The sequence below is a fragment of the Meriones unguiculatus genome, chromosome 3 (genome assembly GCF_030254825.1).
Source record: "Meriones unguiculatus strain TT.TT164.6M chromosome 3, Bangor_MerUng_6.1, whole genome shotgun sequence".
Taxonomy (NCBI): Eukaryota; Metazoa; Chordata; class Mammalia; order Rodentia; family Muridae; genus Meriones; species Meriones unguiculatus.
This window is the reverse complement of record NC_083351.1, coordinates 95,304,086-95,324,182: the sequence shown is the minus strand read 5'-3', so window position 1 is coordinate 95,324,182 and position 20,097 is coordinate 95,304,086. Positions and strand designations below refer to the sequence as shown.

General features: G+C 43.6%; 1 long non-coding RNA gene across 1 annotated transcript in view; it reads left to right on the top strand.

The window, feature by feature from the left end:
* The window catches only part of LOC132653109 (uncharacterized), a 36,546-nt gene extending 16,738 nt beyond the window's left edge, over window positions 1-19,808 (top strand). The window contains exons 2-3 of the long non-coding RNA XR_009590820.1: window positions 16,415-16,512; window positions 19,783-19,808. This is a non-coding gene — a long non-coding RNA (uncharacterized LOC132653109). The remainder of the gene's footprint in view (window positions 1-16,414; window positions 16,513-19,782) is intronic.
* Window positions 19,809-20,097: the final 289 nt, after the last annotated feature.

The window sequence follows — 20,097 nt, the reverse complement described above, 5'->3', positions numbered from 1 at the left end:
CCTGCAAATTTCAGAACACTTTTTCATTATAACTGAATAAAATTTTATTGTGAACATGAGCCATGTTTTCTTTATTCATTCGTGGGGAGAGGGCCACTTGGTTGATTCTATTCCATAGCTGTTGTGAACAAAGCTGCAAAGAACATGGCTGTGCTGATATCTCATGCTAGAACATAAAGTAGTCTGTGTACACTCTCAGGAGTGGCACAGTTTGGTTAAATACTAGCTCTATTTTCGGTGCTTTGAGAAACCTTCAAATTGGTTTCCAAAGTGGCTGCACTTCCCCAATAGGGTACAATGTTTCTTCTTATTCCAGATCCATGACAACATTTGTTGTCATTTATATTCTGGATGGTGACCATATTGACAGGGGTGAGAGAGAATCTTACAGTAATTGCAAGTAATCTGATTCTTGTCCAAGTGCAAAAGGGGTACATATGCACACTAACATTAATTAAATATTAGTGTTTATCACGTGTTATTAAATGAAATCTACTCGATCTTTCACACACCTTCTTGCTACACCATGTCAGCAAAACAAATGGCTGACAATCCCATATTCAAGTCCTCAGAGTGATGAGTACTTCTGAATTCTCTCTACCTTGCAGCAACAAATATTTACCCAATGAAATCCTATGGGTCTGAAAGTTGACTGCAGACTTCTGGCCTCTGCTAATTTTTGCTGAGATTACTTAGGTCCACATAAAACTGGCCATTCTCCCCCAGGAACCAGGCTATAGAGACGTTGGGCCATAAAGTCATGAAGGAGAGCAGAAAGTAGTGGTGCCATGCACAGCCTCCCTTGGTAGCAGGCATGTGTTCTGCATGCTGGCACAAATCACACAGCTGAGACTGGAGTGCATATGTGATTTGCTTCCAGGCTTGTCTTGCTTGGGGCGGGGTAGAGTAATGGGAAGGGTGATCCAGTCACTGAAGCCTTTGTGTAGATCATTAGATCTTGATTTGCATATCTCAAATTCACCCCACAACCTCCTTCATCTCTCCCCTGCACCCTAGTCCTCTTGGAGTAAGCCTCCCCCACTGTCTCTCAGAGGATGAGTATTCTCTGCTCTTTTACCTGGCCATTACCTTTCACAGACCCTTCTGTATCCTTCTACCAGGATGATCTACCACTGACAATAGAGTGAACAACAGGTGTGTGCTAAAATACACATTGTGTTCTCCTCACAGGTAAGGGAGAAACAACTCTTCTACCATCTCGGTGGTAGAATGCATGGCATCTGATTTCTGCCTGGCCTCTGATGTCACACTGGGCAGTTCCCTGCATGCTTTCTCATGTCTTCTTGATCTTTCTGTCTTTTTAGCTCTTATTGCTCTCTCTGCATGCTTTCTTACAATCCTCCCTGTTCATTCTTGCCTTAGGTCTTTCTGTCCAATCTCCCAAGCTGTATTTTGATATCGTACATTTTCCCAGAGAAGTTTAAAGTGGACATCACTCTCCAATTTCTTTGCAGGATACTTGGCATCATCTTGATAGTTCATTTTTTCCAACCATGGGTCGATTATTGGGAATTTCTTCTCATTTCCATAGCATGAAAGCAAGTGTGCTGCCTGTTGATACTCCAGTCTCTCATGAGATTTCTGTCCAGCATAAATACATGGTGCACAAGTTGAACAAATTCTGGAGGCTGGAAATTTCTGTTGGAATGTACATCACATTTTTGTTAATGCATTTTTAGAAAAATGCACTGTTTTGAAATTGAGCATGATGGCACATGTCTGTGATTTTTTATCATTCAAGAAGTTGAAAGTAGAGAATTTTTAGTTCTAAGCAAGACTTGGTTACACAATGTTACCGTATTTCAGTTTTTTAAAATAGCATTTTAAGTGAATGCGTATCTGGAAGGTAGAATATTGTTAATATCTGTGGAATTAAGACCCAGGTCAAATGATGCAGTGGAGAATTAATTCAGAGTGAGGAATGACCTAACACCTTCTACAAAAAAGAGGAATCCACAAAGAGCATGGACAGAGAGAGAGAGAGAGAGCCAGAAAGATCCGCAGTCGCAGTGCACTGACAGTTTTCTGAAGGAAGCTTTATAGATATTTCATGCATTAAGGATTAAGAGCAAGAGTAGATGTAATTGCTTCCTGGCCTGAGGTAGACAGATGTTCAATGAATACTGGCCTTTGCAAAACTGATTCCAGGTTCTGCCATGAGGCACCTTTGTAAAACTGTGGTGTATTAAAATTCTAAAGTAGAATTTTTTTTTCCTACAAGAGGAAATAAAAACAGAATAAGTTTTGAGGCAGTAAAGGTGTTTTGCCAAGCTCTCAATCAGGGTTCATACCTAAATTCTCAGCACTCAGATATGAAGGCAGGAGGATGCTGAGTTCAAAATCACGCTGAGTATTGGCACAAAACAGAGAGTTGAAGACCCAGACCTAAGTCCATACAGCTATGGACACCTGATTTTTGACAAAGAAGCCAGAAATATACACTGGAAAACAACAACAAACAAACAAACAAACAAACAAAAAAACCAAAACCATCTTCAACAAATGGTGCTGGCCAAAGAGGATGGCTTCAGGTAGAAGAATGCAAATAGATCCATACTTATCAATCTGCACAAAACTCAAGTCCAAGTGGTCCAAAGTCCTCAATATAATACTAAATACACTAAATCTAACTGAAGAGGAAGTGGGGAAGAGCCTTGAATGCATTGGTACAGGAGACAACTTCCTGAACAGAACACCAACAACTCAGGCATGAAGATCTACAAATAACAAGTGGGACCTCATGAAACTGAAAAGCTTCTGTGAAGCAAAGGACACTGTCAGCAGGACAAATGGCAGTCTACAGATAGGGAAAAGATCTTCACCAACTCCACATCTGATAGAGGGTTATGTCTAAAATATATAAAGAAATCAAGAAACCATGCACCAACAAACCCTACAATCCAATGCAGTACAGATCTAAACAGAAAATTCTCAGTAGAGTAATCTCTAATGGCTGAGAAACACTTAAGGAAATGTTCAACATCCTTAGCCATCAGGGAAAGGCAATTCAAAATAACACAAATGACAGCTTATGCTGGCAAGGATGTGGAGTAAGGGGAGCACTCCTCCATTGCTGGTAGGTGTACAAACTTGTACAGCCACTGTGGAAATCAGCGTGGCAGTTCCTTAGGAAGATGGGAATGGACATAACTCAAGGTTCAGCTATACCATGCTGGGCATATACAGTAAGGAGACTTTACTGTACTGTGGAGTCACTTGCTCAGTCATACTCATTGCTGATCTGTTCCTAATAACCAGAAATTGGAAACAGCCTAGATGTCCATCAGTGAATGAATGGGTAAATAGAATGTGATACATTTACAAAAATAAATATCACTCAGCTGTTAAAAATTGAAATTGTGAAATTTGCAGGTAAATGGATGGAGCTAGAAAAAATCATCCTGGCTGAAATAACACAGACCCAGAAAGACAAATATAGTATATATCTGCTTTTATGTAGATATTAGCTGTTATATCTCTGATAAGTAAGTTACAATCTGCATAACCACTGAGGTTAGGGATACAGTAAGGGAGTAGGGACAAGGATGGGACCTCCTAGGATTGGAAAGTAGAACAGATAGTTATGAAAGGACAAAGGTGGGGGACAAGAAATTGGAGGATAGAATGGATAAAGAGGGGGTGAGGGAGGGAATACAAGGAGGGATACCTAAAATTAAGGGCCATTTGAGGGGAAATATAAAAACCCAATACAGTGGACCCTTTCTAAAATGTATACTTCTATAAAGGCGATCTAAACAAAATTGCCAAATATCAAGGTAGATGGAGCCCCAAGTGGCCATCTCTTGTCACCAAATGAAGCTTCCAGTGCTGGGAATGGGTTACATTTAAATCAAGATGTCTACCAACGGAACCCCATGGGAATACCCAAACAATCCCAGCTGTTGGTTGCTCTCTAAAAACTGGCAGTAAAACCCTGTTTCTAAAGACTGAACATGGAGAATTTGAGCTGTTGACAACCTGGAGCCTTCACCTCAGTGGATTAGTGCTCACAGTACTGGAAGGTACTTTGCATGCTACCGAAGGAGAAAGGTAAATCCTAACACAGCTACAAACTCTTTGATTTACAATAATTACCTGTCTGCATGTACCTAGTGCGATAGTGGCACAAAGCTTGTGGGAACAACCAACCACTATCTAATTGGACTTAAGGCTCACTCTATGAGTGGGACCCATCCTGATACTGCCCTGGTGTCTAAGAACTTGAGACTAGATAGGAAGAAGACAAATTATACTGTTCTGCTATAAGAACATTGCTATCAAAAGATTCCTAATGATATTTTGATATACTCCTATCAAGCCCTTATCCCTAATCCCAATGCTATCGCCAATTGACAGCCTCTTGCAATTGAAAAATGAGTTTTCTTCAATTAAGTTTCACTGGAAATACAAACATTTTAAGGCTAGGCCTCATACCCAGGAATAGATGGCAGCTAGGACAAAAAGAACTCAATGGGCATTTTTGGAGGTTATTCATTTCATAATGCTTTTTCAGGGTATTTTTTTTTTTTTTACATACAGGTCCTTTGCATGTGTGTTATGGTCTCTGTTTTTATTGTATTCCTGTATATGTTAACAAGGGGTCTCTGTGTTTATATATGTTCCTTGTGCATTTTTCTTTGGCTCTTTTTCTTTTGTTTGTTTTTTTTTTTCTATTTTGGCTTGCTTTTGTTTAATTTAATTAATTTATTTATTTATTTTTTCAGATACCTGTTTGTTTTCTAAAGGGAAACAGAAAGGATGTGCATGTGGGTAGGGGGGTAGGTGATGAGATTTCAGAGGAGTTGGGAGAGAAGAAACTGTAATCAGAATATTTTATATGAAAAAAGACAATTTTCAATAAAAGAAAAACAGAGGGAAAGAAAACAAAACAAAGCCCCAATTCAACCTGAGTTGCACAGCAAGGCCCTATCTCAGAAAAGTAAGTGCTGGAAATGTTGCTCAGTAGAACATTTTCTTGGCATGGCTCTGATCAATCCCCCCCCCCCCAACAATCAATCAATCAATAACTGAATAAAGAAATAAAAACAAAACTTTTCTTCAGGGAAGTCACTGTAATCAGATCAATTACAACACTGTCTTCTCTTGAGGTCCCAACAGTAGAAAGGCTTCTGTGAGTCATCTTGTGCCAGCTAGTAAGAGGCTTTCTATGCCTTCTGACTTGGGATGTGGTCCTACGTCTCCTCTGAAGGAGGCTGGCTGGGCAGCTGTTGGCCCTATCTGGAGTTCTGATAACAGGAAATCAAATCATTAGTGGCTTGATGACATCACATTGACTTAAGCCATGTCTGTGATTATTGAAACAAAAAGTCAGCTGTGTAAGGACATCTAAGAAAGTATTATTCTTGGGCTAAGAATGTGGTGAAGTAGATGACAGCAATTAGCCATTTCTGTCTCGGGTTCACAATATGTTATTTCCCTCTTAGCTTTTGCAAATCGATGAAAGGACGTATCCTTTGTATTGTTGTGTCTGGTTAACTAATTTGACTTCAAGCCAGAGTCCCAGCAGTCCCAGAGGCATGAGGATGCACAGTTTAGAAGTGAAAGAGGAGCTCTGAGGTTCAGAGAGAAACTACTGGGGTCTGGTGGTTACTAACTGGCCAAGGAAGTTCCTCTGACTTCAGACTCTTTGTCTGTAGTGAAGCTGTGATGGGTCCCCTGGCTTCTCATGGCTCCTGAGAAACAAATTTAAGCTTAGCAGCTTAACAGTACAATTTTATCATCTTAGGTTTCTGGAGGTCAGAAACTTACTGGGACTTTCCCTGGAGTAAAGTCAAGAGGAAAGTTTAAGCCCAAATGTGGCTCTCACTGGGACAATGTCATGGTGTTGGGGCGGACCCTTTCTGCTCCCTCACCTCTCTCACTTCTTGGATGAGTCACGTTTCTTGGCTCATGCACTTCCTTTCATCTTCACAGCCAGGAGATCTCACTTTTCTACCTGGTTCCAATCCCTGCCAGGCACCTCCTTATAGACTCAGGCCCCCTGTTCTCCAGTGAGCTCACCCTTGCTCAGTGTGGGCACCCATGCTCAGCACCTGCCTCTCACATCTGACTTGAATTTCAGAAAAACAGAACAAGTATAACTCTGAGACATTTTCTATTCAACTTCAAAGCTGTTTCTTAAAAATGACTTTGGATAACCGTCATTAAAAGGAAATAGGCACAGTTTGAAAAAAAGTACCTCATAATATCAGAGTGACTCCATTTCCTCTGCGCTGCCACTGGCTAAGAAAAGCCAGCAGGCTCCCTTGGCAGTTGGAGTAGGTGTCATCACCGAATTCGTGTCCTGCTGGTCTTCATGCTAACCACCCACAGCGCCACTCTCAACCCTGTGGCATCAGCACAGCCACAAGGGAATCACTTTGCAAGTGCAAAGATTTCCTCTGGGGGGAAAATCACTGCCCTGATAACAGTGACTTCGCAGTCTCACAGGGTAGCTGTTTCTCGTGCTTTGTCTACAGTTCATCCTCTGCCGCCCCCACCCCACCCCCAATGCTTGTCCTCCTCCAGGCTCTGCAAACCTTAAATCATGGCTCTGAGCTGTATGAATGGAGCAGCAGACATGTCGTCTTGAAATCCCCAGTGAGCAACATGATGTCTGGTGCCAGATTCACTTGTTGCGTTGAGTTGACATTTACTTTCCTCCCATACCCATTTCCAGTGCTCTATCCAATCCTCACTTTAGGGCTGCTTCCCACTCAAGGGATGACTCTATGGATGGTCTGAGTGAGCACTGCCTGCTAAGCAGATGCAGAAGTAGGCATCCCCAATCACATTCACACAGGGACCTTAGATTCTACACTCATCAGGCTTTTATCTTTTGTGATGGCAACATTTGCACAGGCCTGGAAGCCTCCCTCAGGCTCCTGGAGAACCCGCTGGAGGCTGCAAAGAGCTGGAGGAGGGAAGCACAGGATAGGCACAGGTCTAAGAGCTTGCTGTCTCCTCAGCCCAGCAGCTTTCTAGAACATGTATTAAGGTATGTTCTCTTAGTGACCTGAGTGTGTGCTACCCAGGCTTGAAAAAAACAAAAACAACAACAACAACACTATGGCTGCTCCTAGGGTCTTGCAGTGCAGCAGGAAGGGCATCCCACAGGGCCGGTCATTGTGGAGGTCAGGCAAAAGGAAAGGCAAAGGCGCTGGGACAGTTTGGGAAGAGTGACATTTGGGGAAGCAGCGTCTCTGTTTAGTTTTGAAGGTTGCTTTCACTTCCTGCCTTCTTGTGGAGGATGAGAGAGAGAGTTCATGTACAGGAAAGGGCCAGCTTTCCCTCCTCGCTCCATCATGTGCTGGATGCTTTCCTTCTGAACTCATGGTAGTTTTCAGAGTCTTTGCTTTTCCCCTTAAGGTCTTCTAAGACCCATAGCTGCTCTATCAGAAGGTTTAAATGCAACAAGATCTGTGTGCACACAGGTACACGCACACATAGGATGAGATCATATCTGTGCTTCAGAAGTGCTCATGTATTTGATTGAATGATTGAGCCAGTAATGAAGTGCTTGTGTCCAGCATCACCAAGGAGGTTCTGTCTTGGGGAAAAGACACATCTGTTTTACAGGGAAATAGTGTGAGAGAGCCTAGTGTGTATCTCCCAGGCTCATTGGGCTGACCTTACAGGCTCTCTTGGACTCTTGTGGCAAGCAATCTGTGGTCCTCTCACAGTCACACCTTTTCATCTGTAGACATTATCATGAGAGGTAGCTGGAAATACCATAATTCTGATAAGCCACCATTGCAGGCCGACTTCCATGCCCTGAGCGTGGAAGAGAGGAGCCTGCAGTTACTCCTGGCGGCTTACTTGATTCCAAGAGCACACTCAGAAGTGATAGGAGGCCCACCTGAGCTATGTGCACCGGTGTTGAGAAAAAATAGAAAGGAACTGTAGATAAAACATCTGAGGAAAGATGGAGAAGATGAAGTAGACCAAGAAGCTGAACTCCCTGGTGCCAGAAAAGGCTGAGGCTGTGCAGAGGAGAAGGGGGAAGGGCACACATCCAGGAGCTGCTGAGCTGTGAGCATGAATGCCAGCCATCTGCAGGAAGCAGCAAGAGTCCGTGACAGGGAGCACAGATCAGGGCATGCTCCACTGCTGACAGGGGTGCACACGAGTCTCCTTACGCTTTACTTTTCAAAAGGAGAAACTATTTTCTGTAGATGTTTCTTTCTCCCAGGGACCAGCAAGCACCTAGCAAGAACCTTTCAGAGCATTTTCATTTGTCTTCTGAACATGACTCTGTTCGTCCTTGCTGCTATTTGAACATGTTCTAATCATGGGCCACATCTTAGATGCGTCTTAGATGGACGAGAGCTTAGGTTGTGCTTAGTGAACTAACAGATGAATGGGTCAATCATCAGCCTGACAAGTTAGCAGCCTTGGAGGCTTACAAGCATTTTTCAGACTTTCTTTGGTTATCTTTCCATAAAGGTATGGGTATCTTCATTCCCCTTTGTGTTTGAGATTTATATAATTTGGTGAATAGAAAGCAATAAGAATGGTTGTTATTCCTCAGCCTACACTTAAACAAACAAACAAACAAACAAACAAACAAACAAACTTTGAGTTTGTATCCCTTGGACACTGTTGTGGTTTGAATATGAAGTGTCCGTCAAGACTCGTGTTTGGAATGCTTTGTCTTCAGCTGCTGAAAGTAGCTTATTTTGGAAGCCTAGGATGTGGGCCTGAGTTGAAGGCAGTTAGTAAGTCACTTTCAAGAGTATATTATTCATAACCACTTTCTATTTTGTTCTGTTTGCTTGTTTCTGTTGCTGAGATAAAATGCTTTGACCATAGCATCTGAAGGGCAGGGAGAGTTTATTTGGTTTACACTTCCAGGTCATGGGCCGTCACTGAGGGAAGTCAGGGCAGAAACTCAAAGCAAAAATCATTGAGGGGCATTGCTGGCTTCCTCACTGTCTTATGCTCAACCAGCTTTCTTACTCAGTCCAGGACCACTTACATAGGGCTGGTGCTCTCTAGAGTGGGGTGAATATTCCTGTATCAGTTAACAATCAGGGACTCCCCATTCATGCCCAAAGGCCAGTCTTATGTAGACAATCCCTCAGTCGAAGGTTTTCCTCTGAGAGTACACTGTGTCAAGCTGAAAACTAATGCTAACAAGGATAACTACCATGATATGAATGAGCTATCTAGCCACGCCTCTCCTACCATGCTGGTTGGGGCCCTCTGAAAACATGAACAGAATAGATGGTTTCTGTCACGTGTTTAGTGACAGGGAAACCTGGCCTGGGAGCCCAGCCACCAACCTACATGAAACCTGAAACTGCTCATTGGAAGGGCCCGCACAGAGAGGACCAACCTGCCACCTCCGTGATACACAAAGTCCAACTGAACGGCCTCAACCGTCACTGTGTGGAGACAAGCCCACAATCCCTGCTTAGCGATTTCCAAACAACTTCAAAGGAGGGAGCAAAACAGAGGAGTCTGTTTTAACTCATTGAGCTTTGGAGTGATAGATCACATAGCAATAAATAGCTGGCCTAGATATCTGGGGGAGGACTGTGATACAGAACCTGGATGTCACAGCCATTCAGACATTTTGTTAGTGAGGTGAAAGCTGCATTGGCTTAGAGGTCAGAGACTGTTGGGGTGGAAGCCTGAGGCTCCTTATCTGTAGAAGCAGTACCTATCATGTGTTGTGTAGAGAGAAGCAGCACCTATCATGTGCTGTGCAGAATAAGCCAGATGTGCAGTGGCTGCTAGGGCTTCAGCACAGCAACATCCATGTAGAGAGTATTCATTTTCCTTCCCAGTTCTACTTTTGTGAAGGTCAACAAGTTTGTTGTAGCTGAAAAGTAACAAGAACTTGGTGGGAAGCATTGTTTTGGGCAATATATAAATGGGGATCCTAAGAAGAGGAGAGAAAGTATTTTTCATAAAATTTCCATGTCTTAAAAACCATTTTGCAGGGGTTACCCTTCAACCAAAGGAATCACAAATAAAAATATGCTAACAAAAGCACCCTGAGAAAGAATCTTTACGGAACACTTCCTGAATGGGAAGTGTGTCTCTGGCTGACTTGGTGACACAAATGTCATTTAGTGGGTTCCTCCCCCAGTGCTGGGAAATATCAGCTGTTGTCCCACACACTGGCTGGGAGAGGGCGCCTTTTCCTTGGTGTTAGGTGGCCTGGATTTTAAGTAGGGTGGGACACAAAACACGCACCTGTGCCCCAGTGTCAGTGTCACTAGCCCATGGTGCCAGCGTCCTCACGCCAGGACAGGATAGAGCTGGGAGTCAGCTGTTGATCATGACAGATATCATCCAGCATCCCTAGCAAGCTGGTTAGTCAGCCCGTTGCCAGCAATAGGAGACATGGAGCCTCTTTTCAGCCTGTCCACGATCCTCTTGCTCCTCCTGTCTTCTCCAGCTGCTGCTGAGGTACCACGGTGACTGAGGATATGCTTGAATCACAGCCTGGAAGGCAGACATGGCTTCCTGCCATGGATGGACATGTGTCATGCTCAGGTATTCACTAACCATTCTGTCCATTGTCTTCCTAAAGATGGACATTTGGAGCATAGAGCATTGATACAATCATCTCCCATCAGAGGGACACACAAGGATATCCTGCTAGCTTTTATTCCCTCAGACTCTCAGGGAGCAACCCCTTCCCTGGCTGTGTGAGGTAGTCACTGAGGTATGGGATTCTCTGCCTCATTTATAGAACAGAGCAGTGTGGTCTGAAATACAGAATTTTCAAAGGACCATCTCAGGAGTGCCAGCATCGGGTTAAAAATGGCAGCTATGCAGAGGAAAGGTTCATGTTCTTGTTGATAAACTTGTTGGCATTTTTAGGATTTTCTTTGCTTCGGTACTTTTATGAGCCTTTAAAATTCAGTGTGAGTGCCCAGAAAGCATGTCATAGTCACATGAGTCTAGCCTTCTGTAACCCATTTCCAGGAGTCAGTAGGAAGGCTAGGGCCGGGCTCCCCATCAGCTCTGATACCTATGTTCTGAGATCCTGTGGAGATTTAAGAGAAGGCGGAGTTTAACCTTAGCATCTCTGACTTTTCTGTGGTTCTCCTAGTTACTCTGTCTCTCTACCCAGATGTGAGTGCTTGGAAGATGTCATCCTGATAGGTTTTTAACAAACTGTTTGTGTAAGGAGACAGAGTGCTTGCTTCCAACTATGCCAGTCATGCGGGATCTCCTACTGCTGTTAAGATGCCTCTGCTCCTGCAGTTCAGAGACGACACAGGCAATTGGGTACTCATGTAGATGGGCACATTTGGCCCTTGGTTCTTGGTTTCCCTAAACTGGATGGAACACATATGCAGTGTAGGTCACCTCTGAACATATTAACATTTGTCACTTTATATCCTTCTACCCAGTTTTATTTCATTGCATCCAAAGAGTGAAGACTGCCCTTGAACCCAAGTCCCAGTGTAATGGGATTTAACTGTGACAGTGCCTGTGTGTGTGTGTGTGTGTGTGTGTGTGTGTGTGTGTGTAGGCATCAGCTGGAGATAATGTCATACTGACAGGCGTGTGTGTAGTGGTGTGGCCTTTTGAGGAATCAGTGAGAGAGAAGCAAGTACCTTCGTCACCAAGCAGTGGTTTCTAGTTATTTTGTTGGGGAAGTGGTGGATGGTGGCTCTGAAGGAAGTCTCTGTGACCACCTTTAAAGCTTCTTGTGTGGTTCAAGGATCTTTCTCCTCCCTTCCTTCTCAGCTCCTGCTGGTAGGCATGTAGAAACTGAAGCTAGCAGTGCCAGAGCTAGCTTGCCTTATCCAATTCCCTCTGCCCTGTTCAAATAAGAACAGATGCCAGTTGGGAAAATGCACCAAAGCTGGGAATACGGCATTGAGTTATTGAATTGTTTTGATGGGATCCAGAGCTTAATATAGTCACACATGGCAGCCAAAGCCTCAATTTCATCTGGTTGTTTATTAGCTTTGGAGTGAACTGTAGCAGAATTCCTTCCTGTACTGGGGACTGGTCTTGGGCCCCAAGAGCCCTTTGACCATCTGTGTACCCAGAAAATGTTGCAGGTGAGGTTGATTGGAACTACCCTGGGCTTAGAGTCCTCCCTTCATCCTCCCCTGTTATCCTGAAGGCAGCCTTATTTCTCTCCTTTTTTCTCTCTCTCTGCTAGCACATTGACACATCCCATGTCATGAGTTACCAGGGCAGATTTCTCCAGCAGCAGTTGGAGATCAGGGATCTGGGTCATTTAACAATGGGCATGGACACACCTGTCCTGTGGTCTAGAGGAGATGCTACCCATCTCTGGTCCTCCCAGTCTAGGTGTCATGGACTTATGTGTCTGATGCTTCTCTGTGCAGGGACTTTCCTGGGCATGATAGGATGTAGGCAACATCCCCTTCATATACCCAACAAATGCTTTTTTGTACATTAACATGAATTTTTCCCTTATAGTAATTAAAAACATCCCTGAAAAGAAGGAGCTTTCTCAGAACAATGGCAATCAAGTTCTGTGGCTCATGGGTACTATAACATGCCTTCATGGGCTGGGCACTCATCCTTCAAGCAAAGCGTTTCTTTATCACTGCAGATGGAAAGAATGTAACTCAGAAGGCATTTACTTCTCCTTGTGATCAATGCCTTCTTATCATTTTTCCTAGTATGTAGGTCAGGAATCAGAGATTAAACCAAGACTCACTTGGTGAGGTGTAATGTTAAAATTCACCCATCTGCTGAATATTATATTCATACAATCTTCAGGTATCTACAACTGTGATGATGACATTTGATTGTTGACTTAACGTGATGTAGAATCACCTGGGAAGAACATCTCAATGAAGGTTGTTCTGTAGGTACATCTGACAGGAGTTGCTTTGAATATGTTAACTGATATGGGAAGACCTGCCCCCTGTGGGTGACATCATCCTCTAGGCTGAACTGAGTAAGAGCTGACACAAGCATACACACATTGGTTTGTTGCTCTCTGTTTCTTGACTGTGAATACAATGTGATCGGCTGTCCTAAGCTCCTGCCTTTGTGACTTCCTTGTTATGACAGGACAGGTAATTATGTGTGACCTGTAATTATGAGCTAAAACAAAACTTTTCTCCCTAACTGATTTTATCAAAGTACTTTTTCAATTTTTTTATTTATTACAATTTATTCAATTTGTATTCCAGATACAGCCCCCTCACTTATCCCCTCCCAATCTCTCCTCCCAATCCCACCCACCCTCCTTCTTCTCCTCCCATGCCTATCTCCAAGTCCACTGATAGGGGAGGTCCTCCTTCCCTTCCATCTGACCCTAGCCTATCAGGTCTCATCAGGTCTGTCTGTGCTGTCTTCCTCTGTGGCCTGGTAAAGCTGTTCCCCTCTCAGGAGGAGGTGATCAAAAAGCCAGCCACTGAGTTCATGTCAGAGACAGCCTCTTTTCCCCTTACTAGGGAGCCCATTTGGAGACTGAGCTGCCATGGGCTACATTTGTGCAGGGGTTTATAAAAGATTTTACCACAGCAACAGGGAGTGGCCAACAATACAGCTAAATGTTGTGTTCCACTGTCAACACTGATGATGGCAGTATGTTGGTTGGGTGTGATGGTGGCCTGTGGATCAGGTGACTTATTGGACATTGATAAGTGCAGGGACCCAGCAACACCACTTTCACAGGCATTTGGCTAACTTCTTTCTGAATGCAAACAGGATGCTAACATAAAACACCAAGGCTTGCATTTCATTTACCGAGGGATTATTCATGTTATCCTGGGACATCTGTCCACTCTACAAATCTGGGCTTAAGGCAAAACCTGCTCCAGGTGCAATGCCAAGGTTCAATAGTATACACATTCAGTATTTAAATTCATCCTCACTAAAACAATTTTTGTTCATAAATTGTTTTGTAACATGTCAGTGTGTAGCGTTGCTAAATGGTTGCCCCTTAAATCCCACTAAGAAGACACTGAAGTTTACATATAATTTGTGCATGCCCACATCACCTAAATGTACCATGAATGTCCCCTTATATAGAGCTCTACCTCCTGAACAGTGACAATTCTTTTGATTTCCTTTAGTGAACTTGGGTTCTGATAAGCTGGATTCTGAGCAGACTATGGGTCAAGATTCAAGTTGTCTACTTGGGAGAAGATTATAAAGCCATAACACTAGTGCTTAAAATACAATGCAGGGGACTACTGATCGGCGGGGTCTACCGGTTCGTTTACCTGCTGTCTTTCTATTTGGTAGTGTAAGGTCATGGGTCGCACAACCAGTTTGTCTGTTTTTTCAGTCGTCGGATTTAATTTCTTTTGAAACAACATTAAAGAATATTTTGCTGTTTATCGAACAAGACCGTGAGTTTAACAATAAATACCCAGTTACTGGGTATTTATCAAGCAAAAAAAAAAAAAAATACAATGCAGGGGCCAGAGAAATGTGGACTGCTACAGTGGCTGGAGGGATTGTGTCTCAGGACTATTTATGGAAAATGGAAAGTGTCCAGGGGCACTAACAGTCCCCTGTCCCAGGGCATTAACAGTCCCCTGTCTGTTCTATCCTCACATCTGTCTGCAGCTTCGTGGTATGTAATTGTATTTGGGCATGATCTAGCCTTTATTTGCCCAGGGGAAGGAGCTATCTGTGACTCCAGTGCTGAAGTTGGGTGATTGTTGAAGTCCTTGTGTGTTACCTACTCTATGTTGACTACAGAAGTACAACAAAACTTCTGGGTTAACTTAAAGAGACCATAAAGGATCATTTATATCTCAAAGAAAAAGTCCTGTGACCATATAGGCTTTTGACTGTTTTGCCTATGGCTGCATCTCCTGGGTTTATCACATAGTAGCAAACAACCACAATGACAACAGCAAAGCAAAATACACTGATAATAAGGTGTATGAGCTCATACTACTCTAAGAGCTTTGCAGAGAACCCTGACCTTCCCTGCTTCTTTGTCACTTGGCTTCTTTTCTTTAGTAAAAGAGGAATTATGGGAAAGTAGGTACAGGTCCTTCTGCCCTTCTGCAAACAACTGCTTTAAATCATCCTTACTGCAAGCTCTAATGTCAAAGTTGAAGGGGGTAGGATTTATGTAGGGTTGGCAATCTTGTGCCCAAAGTAGAGGGTACAGTGCAAGAGTGTTTCCCTGGAAAGATCCAATAAGGGTGCTAAAAAATCTCTTTCTTCACATATTTGAATGACAAAGGTTTGAATGTTCACCTGGCAGATGAATTTTTACAATGCATTTTTGTGATAAACAGCACCTGTAAAGTTTAATCAGAATATGAACTGGAGCGGCTTTGCCTTGGTTTTAATCTCTACTATGCTTTCTCCCAGGAGTCTTGAGATGGAAATTACTCAGTGCTCTGGCCAGTGGCATATAAACACAGTCTCTTTTCCAAGCACAGACTTGGTACAAGCTTGGAGGAGCTTATTAAATTAGTATGTGGGATTTGATTTCATCCAAGCAATAAAATCTGCAGCTGCTTTTAAAGAAATGAAGTTGTATTATAAATGATCTCTTTGTCACTGGCAAGAATAATGCCAGTGAGAGGCTTAGTCTTCCGTTTTTTCCAGTGCAGGTGCTTAAATCTGAAGATGCAGAGCATCTGGAAGGCTTTTTTCAGTAAGGTGAATCAGCCTCAGGATGGATGCACTCTTGGCTCTCATAGCATACACGCTGCTGCCTCCTTCTAGCAGGGGTTGGAAGTCATGTATCTCATTACCACAGTGCATTAAGGGCCAAGGGGGGTGGGAAATCCAATTTGCTACTGCCTCAGTGACTCTGTGTTTTAATCAAATGGATAAAAAAAGAACCATTAACTGATGCTCAGATTGATTGGAAATTCAGGGAAGAAGAAAAGAAATGAGACTGTGGAGAGCAGCAGAGGGTCACTTGATCACCAGCCATCCTCAGCCTGCAATGTCAATGCTGAGTATTGCTGAGATGGGAACCAGAAGCCACTGCTAAAGAATGGACCATGAGGAGTGGATGACCTAGTGTTACTATAGCAGCCCAAGGGCCTCCCTACGATGGCAGTGCTACCTTCCTGTAATGGCCTTGTCAGGGAATTATATAAGACTCCTTCTTCATACTGATAAAAAAAAAATCTCTTTACCCTGCACTCCAGAATCTTAATTTAAAATTTCAGGAACCTTAAGCCATCACAATGGTGATGATCTGTGCAGAGTCGCTGAAGGCAGAAAACAGATCTGCAAGCTCCCTGGTGGCCATGAAGTGCTGCTTGGCAGTAGAGTGCCTGCTGCTGTATCACTCTTGTTGTTATTAGTTTCTGTTCCCTGTTATCCCTGTGATTGCTGCTCCTGCTACCGTGACATTTTACATGGCACAGAGTTTTACCAGCCTGCTCCACAGACAGAGAACAGAACAGTACTTGGCCAAAATGAACCTTTTCAAAGCATATTTCTTCTGCAGACCAACAAGGAGATATCTCTGGGAACAGCCCCAAGGCCTGGGTGTCTCAGGGATCCTGGTCATGGAGTGTGGTGTGTGCATGCAGAGAAGCTGCAAAGGTGAGTAGCCTTTATGAATTCTGGGTTCATTCCTTCATGGTGTCCTTCTTCATCTCGTCCACTCTGGGTTTAGTGCTATTGCCACTGATGGCCACATTCCTCATATCCAATCGGGAGGCAAATTCCCTCCTGATTCCGTCAAACAACGCAGGAAGGGTGCACCTGGTAAAATGGGCTGTGCTCACATGAAGGCACCCAAGTAACCTTGCAGATTGGAAAGTGAAGCATGAACTGTGAAGACGTGAGAAGGGCTGAGAATCTACAGGAAGTGTGTGGGAAATGCAAATTCAAAACAGGCCACAAAAAGCAGGCAATTAGAAGTGCAAACTAAAAAAAAAAAAAAAAAAGAGTATCGAAGCAGAAGCTGAGACTCATAGCCAAACTTTGGGCAAAATGCATGGAATCTTATGAAAGAAGGGGAAGATAGATCTGGAAGGGACAGGAGCTTCAAAAGGAGACCAACAGAGCCAAAAAAAGAAAAAGAAAAAAAGAAAGCAACCTGAGCCATGGGTGCCTTGAGGAGAAAGAAACCCCAACCAAGGATATGCATGGAGAAGGCCTAAAACCCCTGCTCAGATGTAGCCTGCAGACTCAGTCTCCAAGTAGGTACCCTAGTAAGGGGCACAGGGGCTTTCTCTGGGGTGATCTCAGTGGCAGACTCTCTGATCACCTCTCCCTGGGGGGTGCAGCCTTGCCAGGCCACAGAGGAAGACAATGCAACCAGTCCTGATGAGCCCTGATAGGCTAGAGTCAGATGGAAGGGGAGGAGATCTTCTGCTATCGGTGGACTAGGGGAAGGGAGGGGAGGGGAGAAGAGAGAGGGAGTGTGAGATTGGGAGGAGACCAGGTAGGGGTCCATAGCAAGGATACAAATTGAATAAACTGTAACAAATGATAATAAGAAGAAAAAATTTAAAATGTCATTGCAGTCTTTAGCTTATTCCCAAGTACAAATTTTTCTGGATTTTTATGCACATATCACCAAACAAACATTTGTATGCATGTCTGATAAATGGGGTAGAAAGAAAGATAAAAATTATTAAGAAGCAAAGATTTGTGAAAATATAAGAAAAGAAAAGGAATTCAAGAAAAGAGAAAACAAACAAAATCCCTGGTGAAATCATAGTACTGAAATGAAAAATATAGAACCACATGAATAATAATGTATAATTTTTATAGAAATGTGACCTTATAACATTTCTAAGCATAAAAATCATAGCAATACATACTGACATATGTTATTTGTATTCAGTGGTTCATGTTCATTCTTTGATTTGAAACACATCATAACTATGTAAGAGTACTATAATTATCAACTCAATTTTAAGATATTTAAATGAGATTAATAATGACACATATAAAATATATACATGTATTGGTTTATTTTAATGTTTACAAAGTTATTATGATGTGGCTATACTTCCTATTATCCTAAAGTCTAAAATAAATACATTTAGATTAATATCTCAAAAGAAGAGATGTGTAAACTAGGGGCAAAAATGCCACTGTTATTATGCAAGCTGAAACCTGAGGCCAATGCAGATGCAAATATATTTCCCCACAGAAGAAGTTGTTGTTGAATGAAGAACTGGACACACAGCCCTCTGGGGACCACAGAGAAAGGGAGACACAGGCGATTGTTGCTTTTCCACTCCGGCTGCAAAGTGGAAGCCAAAATTCTGTGGGTTTCCTCCTATTCTTTTCCTACTGTCCCTCATCTCCATCCTTCTCAGTGTAGAGCTCTACCTTATTCTCAGCTCAGGGACTGGGATTTCCCCAGGATGTCTGCCCACAGGCAAAGGGGCACTGCTTTTGAAGCCCTGGTATTTCCTCTTGCCCTTATGAGAGGTGTTGAAATGCGCCCAGTACCAAGGTAATTATGGTTGAAGACCCTCTTGTGGAGTCCTGTTTTCTGGAGCCAGCATCCAGTGGGTGAGCTGCAGTGTAGCAATATATGTGGGGTTCTCATTCCCCACATATCTCATCTCCCCATCCCTTCATATATGCCCTCCACTCTTGCAACTTTTTCCCTGAAAGAAAATAAAATAAGATAGAATTTAGAAAAACCATCTCGTCATGGAAGCTGTAGTATGTCACCGTGTGCCACACAGATTACCCCTTTGTCCACACACTTTTACTTGCAAATGTTCATTGAAATGAGTCGTTGGTTTGGTCCGAGGCCTCTGGCTTCTGCTACACCATCAATATTGGATGCTCACAGGGACTCCTCCTGGATATCCTGTTATTTTCCTGTGTTGTGGAGATTCTGCAGCTTTGGAGCTGCAGGAACAGCCTTTTCATGCATTCCAGCATATCATAGATGGGGTAGATGCTGGTGTGGGCCGACTCAAAGCTTTGGATCTGGGCTTGGTGGTAGCTGAGTTGGTGAGCCTGCCAGCTCTCCTGCGCCAACATCACCAGCATGAGCGCTCCAGCACTGCTCCAGCTAGCTTACCCAGTGCTGCAGCTGGCAAGGGTCAGGGCCAGATCTCCTACGAGAACTGCATGGCCTTTGGTGGTAACATGGGCCTGGGAAATCAACGCAGATCCTGTTGCCATAGGACTAAAAACTCAGACATGGCTCCCAGTAGCAGCATAGACCCAGATGTCCTCATGGCCTCAGATGGCAGTGCAGGCCACTCAGATCAGCATGTACTGAGGCAGCATGGTCCTCCTACATCCACATGGTCTCTGGAGGCAGCCCAGACCATGAACATCCACTTGACCTTTGGTGGTAACTCGGACCACAGACTTCAATACAGAACCCAGCTGCAGCAGGACTATGGGCCCAGATGTGGCCCTTGGAGGGAGCTGGGCCAGGACCTCACCATGGCCTCCTCCTATCTGTCTATTATTCGTTGCCATCAAATCTTCCGTTCTACCTTTCCTCATAGTGTATGAAACCTTTGGCTCTGCTTTCTCTTCTATCTCTCCACCGTGTACTCCATCTTTCCCATCTCTCCATCACACATTTGTCCATCACAGTGACAGCCATAGTAGGTATTTGGGTGGGGTGTCTTTCTTTGGGCTGCCCCTGGGGTGGGAGCTTGAGTGTCTTTCTTTAGGGAGTCTGGTCTGGCATGGCTGGCGCAGGTGCTTGGGTATCTTTCTTTGGGCTGCCTAGACTATCATGGCCGGGGTCTCTTTTTTTTTTTTACTTTTATTCTTGATTTTTTATTAATTAATTCAATATACATATCAGTCATAGCCCCTCCCTCCTCTCCTCCCAGTCCCACCTCTTTTCCACATCTTTTCTCCCTTATTTTTCAGAATAGGGGAGCTCCCTACCAAGACACTCCAGCTCATCTATTCATATGAGGGTGAGTTCGTCTTTCCTCCTCTGTGGCCTGGTAGGGAAGTCCCACAGGGGGGAAGTGATCAAAAAGCAGGCAACATAGTCCATGTCAGAGATATCGCTCACTCCCCTAACTAGTGGGCTCACATGAAGCCTTAGTTGTCTATCAAATTTATCTTCTTGGGGTCTGTGCATTATAGTATATCTATCTTCTACTATGGTACTAAAATCTGCCTATAAGTGTATCTTTCTGGGTCTGTGTCACCTCATTCAGGATGATCTTTTCTAGT